General features: G+C 40.1%; 1 long non-coding RNA gene across 1 annotated transcript in view; it reads right to left on the reverse strand.

Moving 5' to 3' along the window:
- The window catches only part of LOC126183389 (uncharacterized), a 249,864-nt gene that overhangs the window by 205,174 nt on the left and 21,477 nt on the right, over positions 1-23,213 (reverse strand). The window contains exon 2 of the long non-coding RNA XR_007536729.1: positions 9,324-9,386. This is a non-coding gene — a long non-coding RNA (uncharacterized LOC126183389). The remainder of the gene's footprint in view (positions 1-9,323; positions 9,387-23,213) is intronic.

Here is a 23,213-nt window from a genome sequence, read left to right on the forward strand (position 1 = left end):
CATTGTGGAACACAGAGCTTCGTAGCAGACCACCCTGTTATGTTCACCTGATGACCCAGCCACGTCGTCAGTTACGATTGCAGTTGGCACGGGCCCATCTTGATTCTACCGTCGATCAGTGGGAACGTGTCGGCTCCTCGGGTGAATCACATTTTTGCTACACTAGGTCGACGGCCGTCTCCACAAACGCCGTCATCGAGGTGAACGGCGGCTCGAAACGAGCAGCGCGCCACGGGCGCAGGCGAGTGGAAGCAGTATTATGTTACGGGAGACGTTCTCCTGTGCTTGCGTGGAACCCAAGATAATAATCGAGGACACGCTGGAATCTGCGAACAACCTACATCCGTTCATACTTGATATATTTTCCGACGACCATATCATCGTTCAGCAGTATAATTGTCCGTGTCTCGGAACCAGAACCGCGCAACATTGATTTGAGGAGCATTATAGAACACTCACGTTGGTGTCTCGCGACCAAATTAGCCTGATGTAAATCCTATGGACCCCATCTGGGTGGTATTGGGCACCATCACTCCATACGCAAATCAAAATGGTTCAAATGGCTCTGAGCACTATGGGACTTAACTTCTAAGGTCATCAGTCCCCTAGAACTTATAACTACTTAAACCTAACTAACCTAAGGACATCACACACATCCATGCCCGAGGCAGGATTCGAACCTGCGACCGTAGCGGTCGCGCGGTTCCAGACTGTAGCGCCTTTAACCGCTTGGCCACCACGGCCGGCCATACGCAAATCAGCGGCCGCTTATTTACGCGAATTACATGACCTGTGCGTAGAAATCTAATGTCAAGTACCTCCAAAAACCCGCTAACAACCTGTAGGATCCCTGATAGGCTGACTCAGTGATGTATTTAATTTCAAAATCAGACAGACAAGCTATTTAGCAGGCGGATACATTGTTTTGGCTCATCAGTGTAAAACAAACGGTAGTAACATTCTACATCTTTATTCTTCATGTTTACACGTTTATTTCCCAACATAATCATCCTGGCAACGAACACATTTTTTCCAACGGGAGGCTTGTTTATTGATACTGTGACTGCAGAGTGTTTGATTTATATTACACGCTTCAGTTCGGAGCCCTGTGGCAGCAGAGGGCTGCAAATACGTAGACATGATAAATAAAGATGTAGAATGTTAATAACGATGGTTTTTTAAAAGTCTTCACAAAAAATCCTGTTTCGTTACTTTTCAACTCGGCTTCATAGATTTATTTCATCTGTGTATGCGCATTTGATTAATGCAATTAGCAAACTTTATCTCATTCATGTTCTGTAGACTCAAATTCTACTAATGAAATATTTTGACAAAATGAGGATGCGTGGTATGACGAGAGACGACTAGCTTTTTCTCGGGATTAAATCAGCACATTATGGGTTCACAGCAGAACCCAAATCGTAATTCATGCGTGAAATTCAATACTACGTTTTCATGTAACAGTGTTACTTGGTTATTGTATTTTCTGTTTGGTTATATTATTTTCCTAAAGTCACTGTTTATTCATAGAGACAATTAGACGAATAATTAATGTAACAGGAAAACAATACCTGGGTTCAGTATAATTTTGGTTGTATCTGATCAACTTGTCTTGTTCTCAGTATAAGTTTAATGTAGACCTGTTTAATTCTACTCATAAAGCTACTTATATAGCTTGTGTAGCCCATGGCTATCGCTTTTCTATTCTTTCTTTTTTCAGTCTTCCTAATGTGAATATAAGCATAACTCTGTTATATTAAAATTTACAACCTGATTCTACGAATACATGAAAATGTCTTATAACGTCGCATACATATTCGCTTTTGTGTATTTACTGTCTTTTGTTACTATCAAACGTTCGTCTGTTGAATATTTGCGGACCACCAAAGATGAAATTGTTCCTCATGTATATTATTTGTAAGAGTGTGTTCTCCTTTTTCCCTTTCTTTTATGCGTGTTTAACGGTTCTTAATTTATTTAATAGTTCTAAATCTTAAATGAGTGTTTGGTTCTAAGATTCCTCTGGGATACATTCGCTCTTAAATTAGGCACCTAGATTGCTTTGCATATGAAAACACAAAAAAATTCAGCCGGTAAGTTTTATTTTCTTAAGCAGTATCGATTTCCTTTATTTGTTTATGTCTCACAAATACGATGTGTTGACTCTTTGGCTATCGATCGTGCATGTTTGTTTGTAAGGGCTTGGGACATAGCTGGTGAAGAAATTTACCCAATTGTATCCTTTTACTGTCATGGTTTCTGTCAGTGATGTTCAAGTTCGAAAACAAATAAACAACGTCTCGTGATCCATCCGTGATTTTGAATGACACATTTAAGAAACTGTGCCCTTGCGCCACGTGCATTGTGGGTCACAATGTAATGACTCATAAGATTTATTCGACAATAAATTGCTAAGTAATGAGAAGGAGTGGCAAAATTATTTAGTAGTTACTTTTCTGATGGACCGACACTAAGGGACAGTTATTCTGTGATCTTTCTAACCCATAGGCTGTTTTAATTAATCTGGCACTGTCATGATGAAGGAGAGGGTGCCCCACGTGCTGTGGACGAATTAGGGGGTAGGCCTCTATAGATAAACTCAAATGAGCAAATTTTTAGGGACTTTAACAGATTAAATGAAGTAAAAATGGGTAATAGAGTATCTCACACGTTAAAGCAAACGACTGCGTCATTAATTTGTATTTTAATACACTGATGACTCCGTAGTTTAGCTCCATAACGAATTAATATACTGACCACAATATCCTTTCCACAGGAAAAACGCTCCTATCGGAGAACAAAAAAGGCAAATATGCTCCTCTTTATTAAACGTATCTGAATGAAAAGTGAGGTACCAGCTATCTCATTCTACCTTCCTGAGCAGCTTTAGGTATTTTTGTGAAAATATTGGCATGCGAACTTATTCGCCCTGTTTTTAACATGCAACTCAACTCTCACTGCTACAAGCTGCCGTAACTGTAACACCCACTACTCAAACACTGTTAGTCTCTCACTCCCATCCACACCCAACTGCCCATTCTCACTTACCCATTATGGCAAACTCATTGTTATTATCTCTTTGTGGCTCTCCAACTGTCACTATCTGCAGTCTCACAGCCACAGTCGCCTTCGTTCTGTCCTACTGCTGCTTTCTGCTCTCGCCACCACTGTCGCCTCTTGTACTTTCTTACTGCTACTATACCATTCATTCTTTCTTACTGTTGCTGCCTGTTCTCACTGTCACTATCTCTCTCTTCCTCGTCGTCACAGTCATAGACTCTGTCTCTCATTATCATGGCTCCCACCCACTTTTCACTTTCTACTTCTCTTTATTCGTCTCCCACTGGCACTGACCCCTTCACTCTTTCCCTAGAACTGTTCTATCACTATCAACTACGTTCCACTGCCGCTATGTCCCTCTCTTTCTCTCACACTGCCATTATCTCGTTCGCTCTTTCTGTATCAAAAGCACAGTCTACTATCTTCCACAATTGGTTACTTCTCAGTCTCTTTCCCACTACCACTGTTTCCTTCTTTCTCAGCATAAAAAAGCGTGACTATTTTGGCATGCAAAAAGTTTTGGAACAAAAGTTAAAGGTGCTGAAGAAGGTAAAATGTGGCAGCTGGTATCTCATTTTCAGACAGAGTCTTCTAAACAGGAACATACTCGTCCTTTTTGTGCTCCGATAGAAACATTTTACTGCTGGTTCCCTTCTTTTCCCTGATACAACAGAGCATGTAATTCATATGAAAAGAACCTTATGGTTAAGTAAAATTTTGGTAGTTTACTTGCGTGAAATTAAAATGACGCAAAACTAGTTTTACAACCCACACCGGAATTCACGTGCACAAATATTTTGCATGTGCATCAGTACTGAAATATAATGCCCCTTGAACCGTTCCAATATCAACCCAGATACTTCACAGCGTATTTCTTCTTGTCACACCACTTTTTGCACTACCTTTCTACCTCACACCGAATTTAAGTGTACGGGAAGGTTTTGTGACTGACAATTCGCAATTTTTCTCAAACACAGCTTTTATTTATGTGCATTTACAAGGTTGGTGACTAAACAACAAAAGAAAGGTAACAATAACGATACCAGTGTATCCGTCTTGCAATCGGTGGCCTTGTTTTGGTGAACACAAACCACGTTTTTGGGTTGTTTGTCGATAACGGATAAAAATATTTAAAAACGAGAAGAGGGCACTTCTAGATAAGTGCCTAGAGAATATGAAGTTAAAACATAAGCAGTTTTATGAGGTTAGTTATTTAGATATCGCTGATGACTGCGAAAAATGGTAAAAAACGTGTTATCTGGTGTCCCAGGTACCACTCCATAACTAAATGCTGCCTCTATAATCTCCTTAAGGCGCACTGTAGATGACATTTAATGCAAAAAGAACAACCCGATTCGCTCCATTTTCCTAAGCTGGAGAAAGCGTGTAATATTCAAACTTTGACCCAGTACTGTAGGATACTTATAGTAAGACGACCCTTTTACTGGGTATACAAATGCTCGCTAGCCCGAGGACTACTCAATACACATGACCCTACCTCCCTATCACCAATAGAACCCGATGTATGATTCCCTGAGAAATCCCATTTTTATTCGTGGCGTTTTGGAAAATATTGGTAGCTCATGGTGTCACCTGCGTACCAGGATCCGAGCCTCAGTTGACTAGGACGGTATAAAAAATGAGTGAAGCTGAAAATGTGGTGATCGCGCTTCCCTGTATGTTTTCTAAGAATATGTGTCAGGTATTTTGATGGTTATTATTTAGTTTCGCCAATATTACTATGGCTACCTTAGGAGTATACCGAAATAAATACATAGTAAAACCTGAGAAACCACGACGGAGGTTTCTGTGTAAGCAAGGCTTCGGACCCAGCAATCAATTTATTTAGATCTATTCGACAACCTCATCTACCACAGTGAGAAAAAGTTGATAGGATCTACGTTTTGAGGAAGATCCGGTTCCGAATAAACAAACAAGCGACAAATAAGCATCGAAGGGCAAAGCAGGCACCGGTAGTAGAGTTCTGGAATAAATAACGGCGTGATACAAATAGACTTCACAATTTGGTTGGAGTCCACGCATCGAAAACGCATAACCACACAGCTCGCAACACATGAAAAAGACAACAGGATCGGTGGTCGAATTCTCGTGCAGGAAAATGAAATTAACAATTCGCCCATACATTCGTAAGCATACGATTAATCAATGACGCGGAGAAAACGTGAGAGATCACAATGTTAATGATGATCAAATGTTTGAAATTTTTGTGCATAACATTTGTGACAGTTATGGAGATGACGACTGTGCGATGTAGGTGTCGACGATTCTTCTGGTTATGGATGACAGACAGGTACCAGCTCTAAGGATGGTGAAACAGCAATAGGAAAATGGAAGCAACTATTTAGATGCGGACTTCTGTCTACTGAGGAAGAGGATAATCTAGAGACTTGCGAGCTATCTAAATTGCAGGCAAGTATTGTGCGAAGGAAATACAATGACTGGATTACAGTATGGTAATCTTTTCGAACTCTGTAGATGATACGGGATTTAGAATATAGTTGGCGGGATGGGTAGATGCCAGTGTGGAGATGTGGACCAAAAAAGGTAATTCTGTTAATGATGGAGACAGCTATTGTTTCCTTTCAGTGGTAATTTCAGACGTTGTATGTAGGGAACAGCCTAGCAGTGGCTACAATGCTAATAATCAAGGTATTTGACAGATTTTTACATTAACAAGGAATTAAAAATAAATTAAAATTGCGATGAAGAATGTCTCATATGGATGAAATTTTTGCATAAATCACGGGTGACAAAGATATGGCTGCTGCCACGACAAAGGGTCAATAATGTTTCTGGTGAAACATGTATAACGGTGAGAGACCAGAATAGAGCGTCTGGAGATTAGGGAGGAGGGCCGCCATCTCTGCTTATGTCCACGGAAGGGAGGGATTTGTGTGTGAGAGGGAAGAATTACTTTTGTACCGCTTTGTACTGGCAGACGCGCGTGGAGCATTTGGAGACGATGGAGGAGGACCGCCACGTCTGCTTATGTCGGCGAAAGGGAGGGATTTGCGTGTGAGAGGCAAGTACCGTTTTTCCGTTTCTGTATCGCTTTGTATTGACGCCCGCGCTGCTACAAAGCATTGTCGACCGTTTGAGGATGAGGAGATTTTCCAGTGGTCCCAGCTGCGAACGATTTTAGTGTGGGTCCTTCGTCTCGTGCGAGACACAATATTAACACTCAAGCTAGAAAGGAATCAAAGACATTAGCTGCAAGTGGGCATTGATTTATATCAATGAGACAGGTTAAAAATTTGTGCCACACTGAGTTTCAAACTCGGATATTATGCATACTAGACAGATGCGCCGCTCACTACGTCAACCGGACACAGTGGTCACCACAACCGCACTGAGTACCCAAGTTCGCCTCCTGTCAGACACAAATTATCAGATCACACCTCACGCTGCTGCTGTAGCGCCTCTGCCCATTAGCCTCATTACTCGCGGAATCTCGCCGATTCCTGTGGGAGTTTGAGCGTGGTGTGCATCAGTACTGAAGCGATCATTGCCCGTCTTCGCCTTAATTATATACGTGGTGTCTGTTCTTTCAGACATGTTCAAAGGACTGATACCACATATATATTAACATTACATTCACTGATTGTCACTTTACTGACATATACATCAGGTTACACACAGGCTCATTGTCTTTCAAAGTTCTTGTTGAGCATGTAGGAACGCAGTAACGAGAATACAGTCTTGTGACGAATCACCTATAAGAGATTATGTATATGTGGGGAGAAAAATTTCAACAGATTAGTGCATGGAAGTGGAACCACAGGAGTCAGCGTCTTGAATTGGTATTACAGATGCCTGAGACACAAAATCGTTATCATGACCGCGGAATATCATACGAGAAGTGACAAATCTAATGAATTTATCCATTCGAATATAGAGTCATTGTTCTTGTCTGAAGTAATGATTGTGACAATAACAGTAATTAGAGCGTGTTGGTGACGTGCTGCGGACATACATGATTCTATGAAGTATGATATTCTTATCGTGGGGATGCGACCGTGATTGCCGTATTTGCGAAAATACGAATAATTTACATACACAATCAGATCTATACAACTGGCACTTTCATGTTTTGAAACTAGTAATGTGAACCTGTAGAAGTGACTGTGTCTGTATATGAAATGTATTTTAACAACTCATTCCACAATAATGTTTGTGCCACTTACCAACGTTATGTCACCAATGTTTGATTACAAGATAGAGCAGCGGAAATTAAACTGTCAGGTATATTCACTTCAAAAATTTCTAATTTTCACACCGAAAAATATCTGAATAATTAAATAGAAACATAACTACGTACCGAAAACTATGCACTGCTTGCAATTTGATATCGGACACTGGAATAGAAAACCTTTCCAAAAATTCCAGGATGGGTAGCATCTTGTGTATCGACGATTTTATACTTTATCAAGATAGTATTAAATACACAGACGTGGCAAATCCAATGATATCTATGCATCATTCCTTAAAGTGAATGGAATATCGGTGTGACAGCATTAAACATCAGTCGAGCAGGAATTACGAAAATCAAAAAGCTGAGATAGAAAGCCCTAGATAGTAAAGAAACACAAGAAACCACTTTGTACTTCAAGTAGAAATGATAAGAAGTTAATTATAAACCAATAAGTACTACTATTTAAAAAAAGCGTATTTAGCGCAATCGGCTTCTCTGGCGATTCTAGTTTTATTAGATATCCACCTTATATCCTTGTGTGAAACGAAATGCCACAAATGTTTCATACTTCGACATTTCATGAATGCTAGCATCATATACGCCACATCCGCATGTAATAACACACAAGTCATTTTTTCTTTTATACAATGAGGTGACAAAAGTCATGGGATACGTGCTAATATCTTATCGGACTACCTTTTGTACGGCCTAGTGCAGCAGCGTAACGTCGCATGGGCTCAACATGTCATTAGAAGTCCCCTGCAGGAATATGGAGCATGATTGCCTCTAAAGGCGTCCATAATTGCGAAAGTGTTGCCGATGCAGGATTTTTTACACGAACTGAACTCTCGATTATGTCCCATAAATGTTCGACGGAATTCATATCTGGCGATCTGGGTGACCAAATCATTGGCTCGAATTGTCCAGTGTGTCCTTCAAACCAGTCACGAACAACTGTGGTCCAGTGACATGGCACACTGTCATTCATAAAAATTCGATCGTAGTTTGATGACATGAGGTGGCTGCTAATGGTCTCCAAGTATGTACATTCCGTGTGAACACAGCCCACACCATTATGGAGCCACCACCAGCGTGCCCAGTATCCTTTTGACAACTTGCGTCCATGGCTTCGCACTACACTCAAACCCTATCATCAGGTCTTACTACCTGAAATCGGGACTCATCCGACCAACTTACGGTTTTCCAGTCGTCAATGGTCCAACGGATATGTTGACGAGACCAGCAAAGGCACTGCAGGCGATGTCATGCTGTAAGCAAAGGCACTAGACGCCCTTTACACCAGATTTCATTGTACTGGCCTAACACATACATTCTTCGTACGTCCCACATTGATTTACTCGGTTATTTCAAGCAGTGTTACTTGTCTGTTAGCACTGAAAACTCTACGCAAACGCTGTCGCTCTCGGTCGTTTAAGTGAGGGCCATCGGCCACTGTGTTGTACGTTGTGAGAGGTAATGTCTGAAATTTGGTATTCTCGGCGCTCTGTTTACACTGTGGATCTCGAAATACTGAGTTCCCAAATGATTTCCAAAATGGAATGTCCAACATCTCTAGCTCCAGATACCATCCCGCGTTAAACGTCTGTTAATACCCGTCGTGCGTCCACAATCACGTCGGAAATCTTTTCACATGAATCATTTGAGTACAAATGACAGTTGCTGCCAGGCACTGCCCTTTTATACCTTGTGTACGAGATACTACCGCCATATGTGTATACCGCTATCCCATGACTTCCATGACCTCAGTGTGTAGCAACACAACAAAGGAGTTGTACATTCCTATTTGGTGATGAATTAACAGATAAACTCAAGTTTTTTGATGTGTATTAACAGCTCTAAACTATCAGGATTGAGGTAGCTTGAAATAACATTTTGTCTATCGGGCATTTTGAAATGATTATCTTTATCACTAAGAATTCCCAGAACACAGAGCGATAATATCATCAGACGAACAATTAATAATAAAATTTCCAAAATCTTCCATTAATAGACAGTGTCTATCGCGAGAATGCCGCTATCTGTTTTTTACCTTTGTGTTACTGACGCCACCGCTGGGGAAGCAACCCATAACAGGTTCACATAGTCGCTCACTCTGTAACAGAACCATAACAGAAATAAATTTATTTTAAAATATAATATTCACAACAAATATACAATTACATACGGTAAGCAATTATCCTAGGGGTACAGAAATTAGGTAACAAATTAGCTGTCGCTGCCTGAACTGTTACAATATCGTTCTCAGTTGATTTGTGTGATGTGTGATCACTAATGTATGTAACATATACTCAGTATGACAGGCAAAAGTGTAAACAATTGATTAGAGTGTACATCGACTGATCTAGTGAATAGTGTCTATTGCCGAGAGATGATTTAGATAGTATAAATAGTGACATCTCACTGGGCACCAATCTTAAGAAAATAAAGGACAAATTGTTTTGTGTACAGTGTAGCTGTCAGGGATTGGTATGAAGTGTATAGCTTTATTACTGGTGCCACATGTACAGGATGGCAATTATTGAACTATATGAAATAAAATTGTCATAACGTCTGAACTGTTTGCGTTAGGACGTTCAAACTGCACGGTTGGCCGTGGGTCATGACGGGAATTAGTCTGCACATGCATGGTTTGGTTTAGCAACGAAGCTCACTTTCATTTGGACGGCTTCGTCGGTAAGCAAAATTGGCGCATTTGGGGGATTGGGAATCCACAAATCGCTGTCGAGAAGTCTCTTCACCCTCAACGGGTGACTGCGTGGTGTACAAATCATGGAATAATCGGTGCGATGTTCCTTGATGGTACAGTGACTACCGAACGGCACGTAAAGGTTTTTGATTATTTCATCCCCATTATCCAACGTGATGCCGATTTCAGCAGGATGTGCTTCATGCAAAACGGAGTTCGAACCCATCAAAGCAGGAGAGTGTTTAATGTACTTGAGGAGCACTTTGGGACAGCATTCTCGCTCAGGGATACCCAGAGGCCACTGGCATGGGCCTGGATTGGCCGACATATTCTCCGGATCTGAACACATGCGACTTCTTTTTGTGGGGCTACTTTAAAGACAAGGTGTGCAGCAGTAACCCCAAAACCAGTGCTAAGCTAAAAAGAGCCATTCAGGAGATCATCGACAGCATCGTTGTTCCGGCACAACAGCGGGTCATGCAGAATTTCACTATTCGTCTGCACCACATCATCGCCGAGGACGGCAGACATATCGAAAATGTCATAACCTAGATCGATATAGCTGTAGTGACGTTTTCATGTTGAATAAAATGTGTGCATGCCGTAGTTTGTAACTAATTTACTGTTTTTTCTCATATAGTTCAATAATTGTTATCCTGTACCCGTTACCGACAGACCGAAGTATTTTCGATTGATTTGAAACTAAATTTTGTAAAAGGATATTTATTAGAAAACTCTGTAACTAATTTTAAGTGTTTGGAGAGCGAAATTCTCACTGTGCAGCGGAGAGTGCGCGGACATGAAAATTCCTGACAGTTTAAAACTTTGTGCCGGACAGACACCAAATCTGGCTCCCCCTGGTCAAGGTATGTCTCCACAATATCCTTTCTTCCAAAAGAGCTTCTGTGAACTTTGGAAGGTAGAAGATGAGGTACTGGTGGAAGTGAGGCTGCGAGAAGGGGTCGTGAGTCGTGCTTCGGAATCTCAGTCAATCTACGATCGGCAGCTCAGCGTGTTTACGTCCCCATCGCACGTATTGCGCGCGAGGTGTTTACGCCAAGTGTGTAGCGGTGTACCGCGGCGGTGCTTAGAACGAATCACGGCCTTGTTGCTCCCAAAATCGACACTCAAATTTAGTTTTGCTAACGAATATGCTCGACCGAAGGCTTACAAGGTAAGGAGTTATTTACGGGATGAGGTATAAATCGAAGCTGCCGCTGCAGTGGAAATACGCTTATCAATAGTCAGTAGTGTAGTCTATGTCAAAATCCTTGATGAGGCAGCGCATGACAAAATACTACACCGACATGGACAAGGACTTCGTTTCTGTCATTCTGAAAGGAATTTTGGAGCGGTTAAAGTTGAAGACGCTGGCATAGGACTGGCTCGAAGTGCCAGAAGAACTGGTGATCTACACTCAAGAATAGGTCGCACCAGTGCTTTATAAGCGGTCTCCGCTACAGATGAACCACATCTTCCCAAAATTCTACCAATGAACCGAAGACGACTATCCGCCTTCCCCACAACTGCCATTACATGCCCGTCCCACCCCACATCGCTCCGCAATGTTACGCCCAAATATCTAATCGACGTGACTGTGTCAAGCGTTACACTACCAATGGAGCATTCAAACATCTAGGGATTCTTCTTCCTCTACATCCGCACCAACTCACACTTATCCACATCCAGAGTCAGCTGTCATTCTTTACACCAATCACAAATCCTGTCCAAGTCATTTTGTATCCTTCTACAGCCACCCAACGACGACACCCCCCCCCCCCCCCCCCGTACACCACAGCACCACCAGCAAACAGCCGCACACCGCTATCCACCTCATCCAAAAGATCACCTACGTAGACAGAAAACAACAGCGGACCCACCACACCTCCCCGGGGCACCCCAGACGACACCCCCACCCCCGACGAACACCCACCACTGAGGACAACGCACTGGGTTCCACCACCCAAGAAGCCCACGAGCCACTCACACATCCGGGTACCAATCCCATATGTTCCCACCTCAGTCAGGAGTCTGTAGTGGGACACCGAGTCAAACGCTTTCCGGAAGTCAAGGAACATGGCATCCGTATGATACCCCTCATACATGGTTCGCAAGATATCATATGAAAAAAGGGCGAGTTGCCCTTCACAGAAGCGATGCTTTCTAAAGCCGTGCTGATGCATGGACAGCAACTTCTCTGTCTCAAGGAAATTCACTATATTCGAACTGAGAATATGCTCGAGAATCCCGTGTAAGTAGGCTGTTTAGATTTTTATATGGGTAATGCCACGTAGCGCTCTGTATGAAAATCACTGGCTGTGCTGTGTGCAGTCTGTGGCTAGTTTGCATTGTTGTCTGCCATTGTTGTCATGAACTGCTATAGCTGGATGTTAACAGCGCGTAGCGTTGCGCAGTTGGAGGTGAGCCGCCAGCAGTGGTGGATGTGGGGAGAGAGATGGCGGAGTTTTGAAAAATGACATGAACTGCTGTATATATTATGAATCTTGAGGTAAATACATTGTTTGTTCTCTATTAGAATCTTTCATTTGCTAAGACTATCAGTAGTTAGTGCCTTCCGTAGTTTGTATCTTTTATTTAGCTGGCAGTAGTGGCACTCGCTGTATTGCAGTAGTTCGAGCAACGAAGATTTTTGTGAGGTAAGTGATTTGTGAAAGGTATAGTTTAATGTTTGTCAGGGCCATTCTTTTGCAGGGATTTTTGATAGTCAGATTGCGTTGCGCTAAAATTATTGTGTGCCAGGTTAAGCACAGTCTTGTATAAATTGTTCTAAAGGGGACGTTCCATGTATAAATGGTTCTAAGGGGAAGTTTCATATGTCGACCCTTAGCCTAGGATACCTCACTGGAATCTTCTGATTTTTTCTTGTAGTTTGTGTATTTAGTGTAGCTTTTGTTTATTGCTAGCGCGTAATTGTAGAGAGAATCTCCTTTGTAGTTGCAGTCTTTCATTGTTGTAATGTAAAACAGTTGTGGCATGCATGTAGATTTGCAACAAGTATTTCGCAGCTGCGCTTGTAATTAACTACATATTATTTTCAGTGCTATGTTAATGTGTTCTCTTATTTTTGCTATTCAAATTGTGCTTTTCTGTGTTATCGTGTGAAATATTGTGACAATAATGGCGTGTGAAAAACGTGACACTCGGCTCCAAAGTAAACTAAGAAATGACAGTGAAGACGAAAGCAGTGTGTTGGCCCCACCATGTAATGAATTAACTAACATTCAAAGTAGTAATTTGGTAATTGTGCATAGGGAAATGGAGCGGGCGTCAAACAATGGTGTAGCCAGTCAAACAGGTAGTGAACAGGGAAGCATTATCGATCGATCGGTCGGCAACAGCTCGCCTCAGGAATCCGAAATGATAGGACACAATTTTGCAAATACTGTAGATTCAGGTTTTGCGTCCTCACCGTTTTCTCAAATGAATCAAGACACATTTTCTGCTTGTCAAAATGTGAATGTTGCCGGTGAAAATGCACTGCCAAAAAGCATAGAGAAACAGATTCCAGACACTAATACATTATTATTGCAATTAATGCAACAAATGGAACAAAATCAGAGACAAATGGGACAAAATCTTCAAAAGTTAGACACCATGGAACAGAATCTTCTAAAGTTAGACACAATGGAACAAAATCTTCAAAAGTTAGACACAATGGAACAACACCAGAGACAAACACAGCAACAGTTACACATAATGGAACAAAATCAGAGACAAACACAGCAAAAGCTGCAACAGTTGGACACAATGGAACAAAATCTTCGGAAGTTAGACACCACACTTGAACAAACACGTGAAGATCTAACTACTGAGTTACATAACATTGAATCGAAATGTCAAAAAGTCTGTAATGACGTAAAAACACAAATTTGTGAGCATTTTCAGCCTATTTTTTCGCGGCATGAAAATGCATTACAGAATCACGAAGCAGCCATAAAAGAACTGCAAACTATTGTTCATGAAAATCATGAGACCTTGCAAGCTAAAATGGACTCAGTTGCATCTACCGATTCGGTTACGCAACTTGCAAAAACTCAGGAAAACTTAAAGGACACAGTAGATACTCTGAAAATTGGTTCAGAAAGACACATGGAGGAAATTAGTTCATTATCAGAGAAAGTAGCCGAACTTTCGGATCAGGTCACTAACTTATCTACGAAGGTAGATGATAATCTGAATGACACAGAAGAGTGCGAACAAATTAGGAAACTGAAACAAAATCTGAATCAAATTAATACGCAACACCAAAGAGAAATCCGGGAAGTACAAGAACAGCTGAGACAGGTAATACAAGAATTACATATTTCAGAGGACACTCGCGCCCCAATACGGGAAGAGGGACATAGAAATACGGAACAGCCACAAAATAATAACACAGGGCATTTCGGTAATTATGAAAGAAATTGGCAAGGTACACCGAAGTTTGAGATGGAACCGCCGACGCGACGTAACAAGGACCGATATGCTACTCGCCGACACGATGATTTTGACTATAAGCTGTTCATTACTACACGTAAATTCAAAACGTTTAAGAATTCTGCCAACGACATTCATCCACAAGCGTGGCTCCATCAATTCTCTCATTGTTTCCCTCCCAATTGGTCATTGGAGCACAGGTTAGAATTTATGTGTGGCTACTTAGAGAATGAACCAGCTGTAAGAATGCGATCGGTCATTCACGATTGCCACAGTGAAGGAGAATTTTACCATGCCTTCCTCTCAGCATATTGGTCTCAAGCCACACAGGACCGAGTAAAACATAGCATCATGATGATGAAACACTTCGAACAATCTGAATTTTCCAGTCTTGTGAAATATTTTGAAGACATGTTGCACAAGAATCAATACCTGTCAAACCCATACAGCCCCTCAGAACTCATCCGCATTTGCTTAATCAAATTACCTGAACACTTACGGCATATTATTTTGGCAGGACGTTGCAAAGACGACATTGAAGCTTTTCAGGGACTGTTACAAGAACTGGAAATTGACACAGACAGTCGCGGGATGCGAAAACAGGAAAACAATCACTACAGGTCACATCCGTCACAATTCCGTGACGACAGAAACAATAAATGGCCACGACAAACCTATTCTTACAACGTAAATCGTGACCAAAACAGACACCACCCATATGACAACCACTGGCAGAGTAATAGTTACAGGGAAAGATCACCTTTCCGCGGTAATGACTATCACAGAGACAATCAGAGAAACAGACAATATGGGAACCAATATAACTATTATCAAGGGAGACAGAATAACTTTAGACGCAACGGTCCAGCACGCAGTTACGACTCAGAGAGAAATTCTCCACCACGTGACAGACAAGAAAGAAACTATGTAAACTACCGACAAAACGACAGACGTGAATTTCATCAGAACTGGCGGGTTTCTAACAGAGCTGGGCCCTCTGGGCAACGTGAATTTGTAGAAGTTAGGTCTCCAAATCCCAATAACGACGCGCGCCAACAAAGAGACAATAGGCAATGACTCACACCGCTGGCAGCCACAATACGTACTTATGAAACTGACGACGGAGCTGCCGTAGCTAGTAATTACGTAAAAATGGAAGACATTAGGGACATCTTACTCCAGGAACACGACGTAAAACATAACAACATTGCATATCCTGTGATTCACATTACTGTAAATGACGTAAAATTTACGGCAGTACTTGACTCTGGCAGTCCCATTTCAGTAATTAGTGAAACAGCTTTTAGCAAATGCAACAAATCGAACAATTGCCCCACACTTCCGTTACGTAAGATTAAATTACAAGGTGCAATCTTTGGAAAAAGTGTAGATGTACGCCAACAAACCAATTTAGAATTCTTTTGCCAAAGTCACAGCTTCTCTATGAACTTTCTTATTGTTCCATTATTATCGACGGAAATTATACTGGGAGTAGACTTTTTGAATGAATACAAAGCAATCTTAAGCTTTCACGATGCTGAAATAAGTTTAGAGAAAGAAGGTAAGTCAATAGCTTTGAAATTTGAAGACTGGCTCTCAAACCATGATGAGGAAATTAATCGGCTTTACCTTCTGTTAGATAACAGTTCGGAATTTTCTACGGAACTAGACACTAACAATCACTCTGCAAGTACTGACAGGGATGACATCGACGGCATATTTGAAATTAATGAGTTAATTCAGAATAAAATTCAAACAATTGAGAATTGTAATGACACTGATAGGCAGGACCTTTTTGAGATTTTACAAGCACATTCCACAGTTTTTACTCACAAAACAGGAACAATCAAGGGATTTCAATACAAATTTCGTGTTCGTGAGCATACTAAATTTTGTGTTAGACCATACGTAATTCCAGCACATTATAGGGACCGTGTTAGAACAGAAATACAATCTATGCTTGACGAGGGCATTATTGAGCCTGCAGTAAGCTCATACAGCAATCCGTTACATGTTGTTGAGAAGAAAAATGGATCGATCAGACTTGTCTTAGATTCGAGACAAATCAATACTATCATTATTCCTGAAACAGACAGGCCGCAGACGATGGAAGAACTTCTTCAAAATTTTAATGGTGTAAAAGTGTTGTCTTCCATTGATCTCAGATCCAGCTTTTATCAGATCGAACTTCATCCAGAATGCAGAAAATACACAGCTTTCCTTTGTTTCGGCGTTTGTTATCAGTTTCGGAAACTTCCTTTTGGTTTGAACATTTCTTCGGCAGCATTCATTCGTGGGTTAAATTCCATACTATCTGAGTTCTTAAAACGTCACATCACCTTATATGTTGACGATATTCTAATAGCAGAAGCTTCATGGGAACAACACAATCGCATCCTCAACAGTTTGTTACGTATTTTTGCAGAATCTGGAATTACAGTTAACTTGGAAAAGTCTGTATTCGGTAGGACAAAGGTGAAGTTTTTGGGACATATTATTTCTTCTGAAGGCATTCAGTCAGATCCTGAAAAGTTAGAAGCAATCAGAGCCATTCCAGTTCCCTCCACAAAGAAACAAGTCCGCAGTTTTCTAGGTCTCGTAAATTTTTACCGTCGTTTTCTAAATATGCAAATTCTAGTTACACCAAAACTTTGTTCTCTCACTGGAAAAAATACTATTTGGAACTGGGACGAACAAGCACAGTTGGAATTCAATTCTTTGAAAGAAGCGTTACTTCACGCGCCAATACTAGCTCATCCAGATCTGTCACAAGATTTCTGCCTTAGTACGGATTCTTCTAAAGTCGGTCTTGGTGCCCACTTATTTCAAGAAGCCATAGAAAATGACACTACTGTTCAGAAAACCATTGCTTTTGCTAGCCGAGTGCTAACAAAATCTGAAAAAAATTATTCCGTTACTGAATTAGAAGCTTTAGCTATCGTTTGGGCATTTAACAAATTCAGTTTCTTTCTTTCTGGTAAGCACGTAAAAGTATACAGTGATCATCGTGCATTACAATTTCTTATGTCTTCAAAATTAAATCATGATAGGTTAAAACGTTGGGCATTGTTTCTGCAAGAATTCCGCTTCACAATAGTCTACATTCCCGGCAAGGAGAACATTGTTGCGGACGCGCTGTCACGCGCACCGGCTGGGCTTGAGAAAAGTAATACAGAAGGCAACCTTGAGAAAAATTTCAGTATTCTTTACATTCAGAAAGTCGCCTTTGAAAACTTCATCACCACATCTTTAAAGGACATTGCTCATGAACAAGATAAAGATCCGATTTGGAAAGACATCAAAAGTAAATGGCATGAAAAGACACACACTCAGATTCGGCATTATTACCTGGTTAGAAACAACATACTCTTCAAACGCTGCACTGTTGATGACAAGCTATGGGTACTTTGCATTCCAGACGATTTTGTTAATAAGCTCATTTGGTACATTCATTTCAGCTACGCACATTTTGGCCCACGAAAATGTTATCATATTCTTCGAACGACTTGTTATTTTAACAATATGGAAAAGCGAATTCGAAGAGTCTTGTCTATTTGTAAACTTTGTCAAAAGGCGAAACCGTCTACTATCTCACATCGTGCTCCGTTGTTTCCAATTATTCCTTCTAAATTAAAAGAATTTGCTGCTGTTGATCTTTTGGGACCCCTTGTCAGAACATCGAATGGATTTTCGTACGTTCTAGTCGCTGTTGAACTTACTTCAAAATTTGTTTCTTTCACTCCGTTACGTAAAGCCACTGGACGGTCTGTATCCAACGCCTTTGTTAAAAATTTCTTACGTGAAGTTGGACACGTTAGTAAAGTCATTTCAGATAACGGACCACAATTCAGATCTGCTGTTTGGTCACGCATGCTTCGTAACCATAAAATCAAACCTGTTTTTATTTCATTGTATTCACCACATTGTAACCCGTCTGAACGGATTATGAAAGAAATCAATAAGCTTTGCAGACTTTATTGTCACAGAAAGCATCAGCATTGGGACAGATATTTACACTTATTTCAAAATGTGCTGAATGAAATGCCTCATGATTCCACTGCTTTACCACCTACTCTTGTACTGAAGAATGTAGAACCTCCGAACAGAATCAGAGAGCTTGTACCTTTCCCGAATACACGTAAACTTCGACACAAAGACATAATTGATTTGGCTCTTAAAAATATAAAATCTGCAGCAGACAAAAGGAGAAAACTACACGGTAAAGCAAATGCAAAGAAATTATATATTGGTCAGAAAGTTCTCATTAAAGCTCATTCATTGTCACATAAGAAGAAACACTTGAGTCACAAATTCTTTCTAGTTTACAATGGACCTTACAGAATCCGACGTATACCACATGATAATTGCGTTGAAGTTGAAACTCTGCGTACTAGGAAGAGTAAAGGTTTGCACCACATTTCTCATGTAAAACCATTTATTGACAGATAATCTGCTTTTTAACTTAGTCTTTGCAATTTTCACTTCACGCTACTTGTACAATTTGTCACACTGAGAAACTGTTAACATGCAACTATGTTTTAAAGCTAACTAACCATCCAGTCAAGAACATAGGTAACTTAGACAAGTAATTGCTAATGCATTGTTATTGCGAACAGACGACACAGTGTTGTTATTTATACATTCCTCCTTGTTAGTTGCACGATTACGTAACGAATATACGGCTTACATACTTAGAACATATACCAGCACTGCTAATGAAATTTTCATGCAACATTTTGGTTTGCTTGAGAGTGGATTCTGGATTTGAGGTGCTTTCTGTGAAATGCCAGATGACACAGTGGTTAGTTTATGTGACAGCTACGCGATTTTATCACGACGCTGCTAATGCGTGATAATTTACAATGTTGCTTTTGCGGTGTATCTGTTTTATATCTGCACAGTTTTTTTTTAATTGTTCTATAAAGTGAGACATGTTTTAGTGGTGACTTTTGTGCTATTGCTACAAGGAGACAGCCTTTTCCGTAGGACAACAATACGTTACAGCACAGTACTTTCCTCATCACGGCAATAAGCGTAATAACTAAGTTATCTATACGCAGAGCATTTCACTTTTGTGTATCATGAGGTAAGTACATTGACTTCTGCAGAACTTAGCTTTTGGAGGACGATAAATACGACACTTCCCAGAGATTATCTTACAGCAAGACGCATATTTAGCGCTACAGGACACGTATTTGAGTGATTAATTTTGTACTTAAAACATTTATTTTTAAAGATTTTTGAATTACAAAGAAAGTTTTTCATGATACATTTCATTCCATTGCTGTAATCTGTAACACCTGAGGGTATAATTACAATAAACCTCAGGGGGGTACATGCTTACTTTGTGTACCATGTGTTTGGCAAGCACAAGGAGCCCTAGCTAATATGGTATTTGCTTATACAATTTAACACATCGGTACCATATTTCTCTAAAACACAAATTACACAGCTATCTGATCATTTAACTGAGAGAGACAAACCTTTTTACTACGTCAGTGACAGATGTTTACGCAATTACACAGTTGGGTAACTTCACACTTATGAAATTGTATTTTGTCTGTACTGTGTGAACTGTTCATATTTTTTTGGTACCATTGTGATACTATGAGAGCTTTGAATGATGTATTTGGTATGAGATCGTGATTTTTAAAGTACGTTTGAGGCAGATGACACTATTAAAATGAGCAGAGAATATTTCTTATGGTTTGAAATTATTGCAGAAAGCTACGACTTTTTTGAGATTTGACTGAGGTGTTATGATGTTATTTTTACGACGACGATGTGTATTATGCTGTTGAGGTATGTTTATGTCAATAAGATGATGCTACCATATATGAGGAATGTGATTACGTGTTTATATGTATATGAATAATGAATAGAAGTTAAGAACTCTTGACTTGTGAAAAAGGATGTTGGAAACCGAGAATCGTACTTTAAGAGTTATGAAATGTGTGTGTAAATGCGTGAATGTATCACAATGCCGGCGAAAATTTTTTGGACACTGTTATATTCATAGGAGTTTGTTTCTACACATTTGCAACGTAAATTCTCGACCTGTGAAATGTTTATATGAGACTGTCTCTGTAGCGGAAAAACGTCGTAAATATTTCCATAAGAAAGTTAAGTGACCACCTGCACGTGCGTCGTCGGCACACAGCTGTGTCAGACACCTGGAGAACAAGCCATTAGGGTGTGCCTTTGACATTCCTTTGTAGAGGGCATCGCTAATGCGACACGCTCGTTACTTGAAAACATATGATTTTTGTAATGCGTTGTGGGCACACAGCTGTGTCAAACACCTGGAGAACAAGCCATTAGGGTGTGCCTTTCATCGCTAATGCGACACCCTCGTTACTTGAAAACATATGATTACTCGCACTTTGTGCTAATTACTGAAATGCTTATGAATTGATGGGAAATATTCGTACATCTGCACACCTGATTATGACAAGTGTCTTTCTCCGAGAGTTGAGTGCTACTAACTTACGAAATGCCACATGACTATTGAATGATATTTTTATGCTTTGCTTTTCATAGTTGCTTATTTCATTTGATGTCTGGTTTCCAGCTGTGTTGCAGCATTGCTTTTATAAAATGAAATGCATTTGCTAATGTGAACAATTTCTGTCAACAGATCTATTAAATAATTATTTTATGATCCACATTCTTTAAAAAAGGAGCACTTGGAAAAGAAAGAACAATAAGAAGGAACTAGTAACAGTAACTGGACACATAGTTTTCTTTTCAAGTACATGGTAATATTTTTTTTTTACAATAAGTTGTTGTGGTGCACCACTTTAATTACATAGACATTAAGATGTGAATAGACATTTCCCTTGTCTGCATTGTTGTTTTTACTGTAATATTTTTTTCTGCTTGAGCTATGTCATGTCTAGGTATAAGTTGCTGCTGTTTGCCAGACATAGTGTTATTGAATTTGATTTTTGCTAATTTCTTAATGCTGCTTGCTTCGCAAATCTGCATTTTTTTCATTGCTGTTTATATTAACTGTTTTATGTGATGCTGCATTGGCTCGTCCCTTGATATATATATCTGAGCTCAGTAGATTTAAGTTAGCTTAAGAGGGGGTAGACTATATAAGACACTGACTATGGAGAATAGGTAAAGAATGCATTGCGAAATTATAGGAAAAAGATTTGGGCCCCAATGAGTATTGTACAATCAGAAATAATTATTTTGAAAGAAATATGAATAGAATACAGGAAGGAGGTATAGATAGGACTTTTTGGGAATAATGATGAATGAAGGGAGATCTCCGAGAAGTAAAGAAAGTTTTGTTTGCAAAATACTGCAGTAAAACAAACCCTGTCCTTTCCATTTGTGTTATCCCACTATATGTTTGTGTACCCTTGTTTATTTGTGTTTTTCCTGTCTTTATGTGTTTAGCTGATGAGAGCTATGTTGTAGACCTTTTCTAATACTCTGTTATTTTCTTTGTAAAGATGCTTAGACATTATTTATTCTGTTTTGTTTTAATGCTCATGTGTGAAGTTGACGTTTCAAAAGTGATTCTGATCTTTTATTTTTGTACTCATGTCATCATTCCTGTAACACTGATGTATATGTTTATTTCTATTCTTTTGTAAAGCCTGTACTACAAATGTTATCTGTATTGTTATGTTTTTAATTATGTATTTTGTACCTTTGTCATTGTATTCTTATGTTATAAAATTGTAATTGACAGCAGTTCATCAAATTAAGTAACTTGTAAGTTCCATCTCACTGCACACATTTCTGTTGGTCATAGTATATGGACAATATGTGAGAAGTAGGGACTGATAGTGTTTGCACGTGTGTTGATAATTCAGCAAGGGACTGAATAACAGCATTGCTGGTTCTAAAGACAATTCCTAAAACTTTGTGCGTGCACAAGTGATGGTTTATGGACTTGCTATCTTCTCTGCAAGATTCTTCGATGGTGATTGTGCACCTGCACAGTCGCAGCAGATGGCTGCTGGCCATCTCTACAAGGACTACAGTGGGCCTGTCCACAATTTCTACAAGGACTACAGTGGGTCTGCACCTCTGGTGGCCCACCAATACCACAATCTCTACCAGGACTACAGTGGGTCTACTCTGTGATGACCTACCTACCAATATTCTTCGAAACGTCGACTGACTCTGCTGTGGGTTTGCTCTGTTGTGGCCCATTACCTGTCAGCATGTCAAGAGTCAGCACTGTCTTACCGTTGGAAGGACAATACTACTTCTTCAAGACTGCATGGAAATCCACTACTTCTGTGTGCATTGTATTTTACTGCTCAGACTTTGAGCAAACAAACTGCAGGTTTACTCTTATGATGAATGATCAGGACTGTCTTTATTGACTGTGAAAAAATTTTAGCTGTTGACCAACATTGTATCAATAAGTGTGTGCATTTGATATCTTTGTTATTGTAATTATGAAAAATTTTATCAAATCTTTATTGGCCACTGCCCAAAAATATTTTGTAAAATTTTTTGTGGGGAGCATGGGGGCTATGTAAGTAGGCTGTTTAGATTTTTATATGGGTAATGCCACGTAGCGCTCTGTATGAAAATCACTGGCTGTGCTGTGTGCAGTCTGTGGCTAGTTTGCATTGTTGTCTGCCATTGTTGTCATGAACTGCTATAGCTGGATGTTAACAGCGCGTAGCGTTGCGCAGTTGGAGGTGAGCCGCCAGCAGTGGTGGATGTGGGGAGAGAGATGGCGGAGTTTTGAAAAATGACATGAACTGCTGTATATATTATGAATCTTGAGGTAAATACATTGTTTGTTCTCTATTAGAATCT

The sequence above is a fragment of the Schistocerca cancellata genome, chromosome 4 (assembly GCF_023864275.1).
Source record: "Schistocerca cancellata isolate TAMUIC-IGC-003103 chromosome 4, iqSchCanc2.1, whole genome shotgun sequence".
NCBI lineage: Eukaryota > Metazoa > Arthropoda > Insecta > Orthoptera > Acrididae > Schistocerca > Schistocerca cancellata.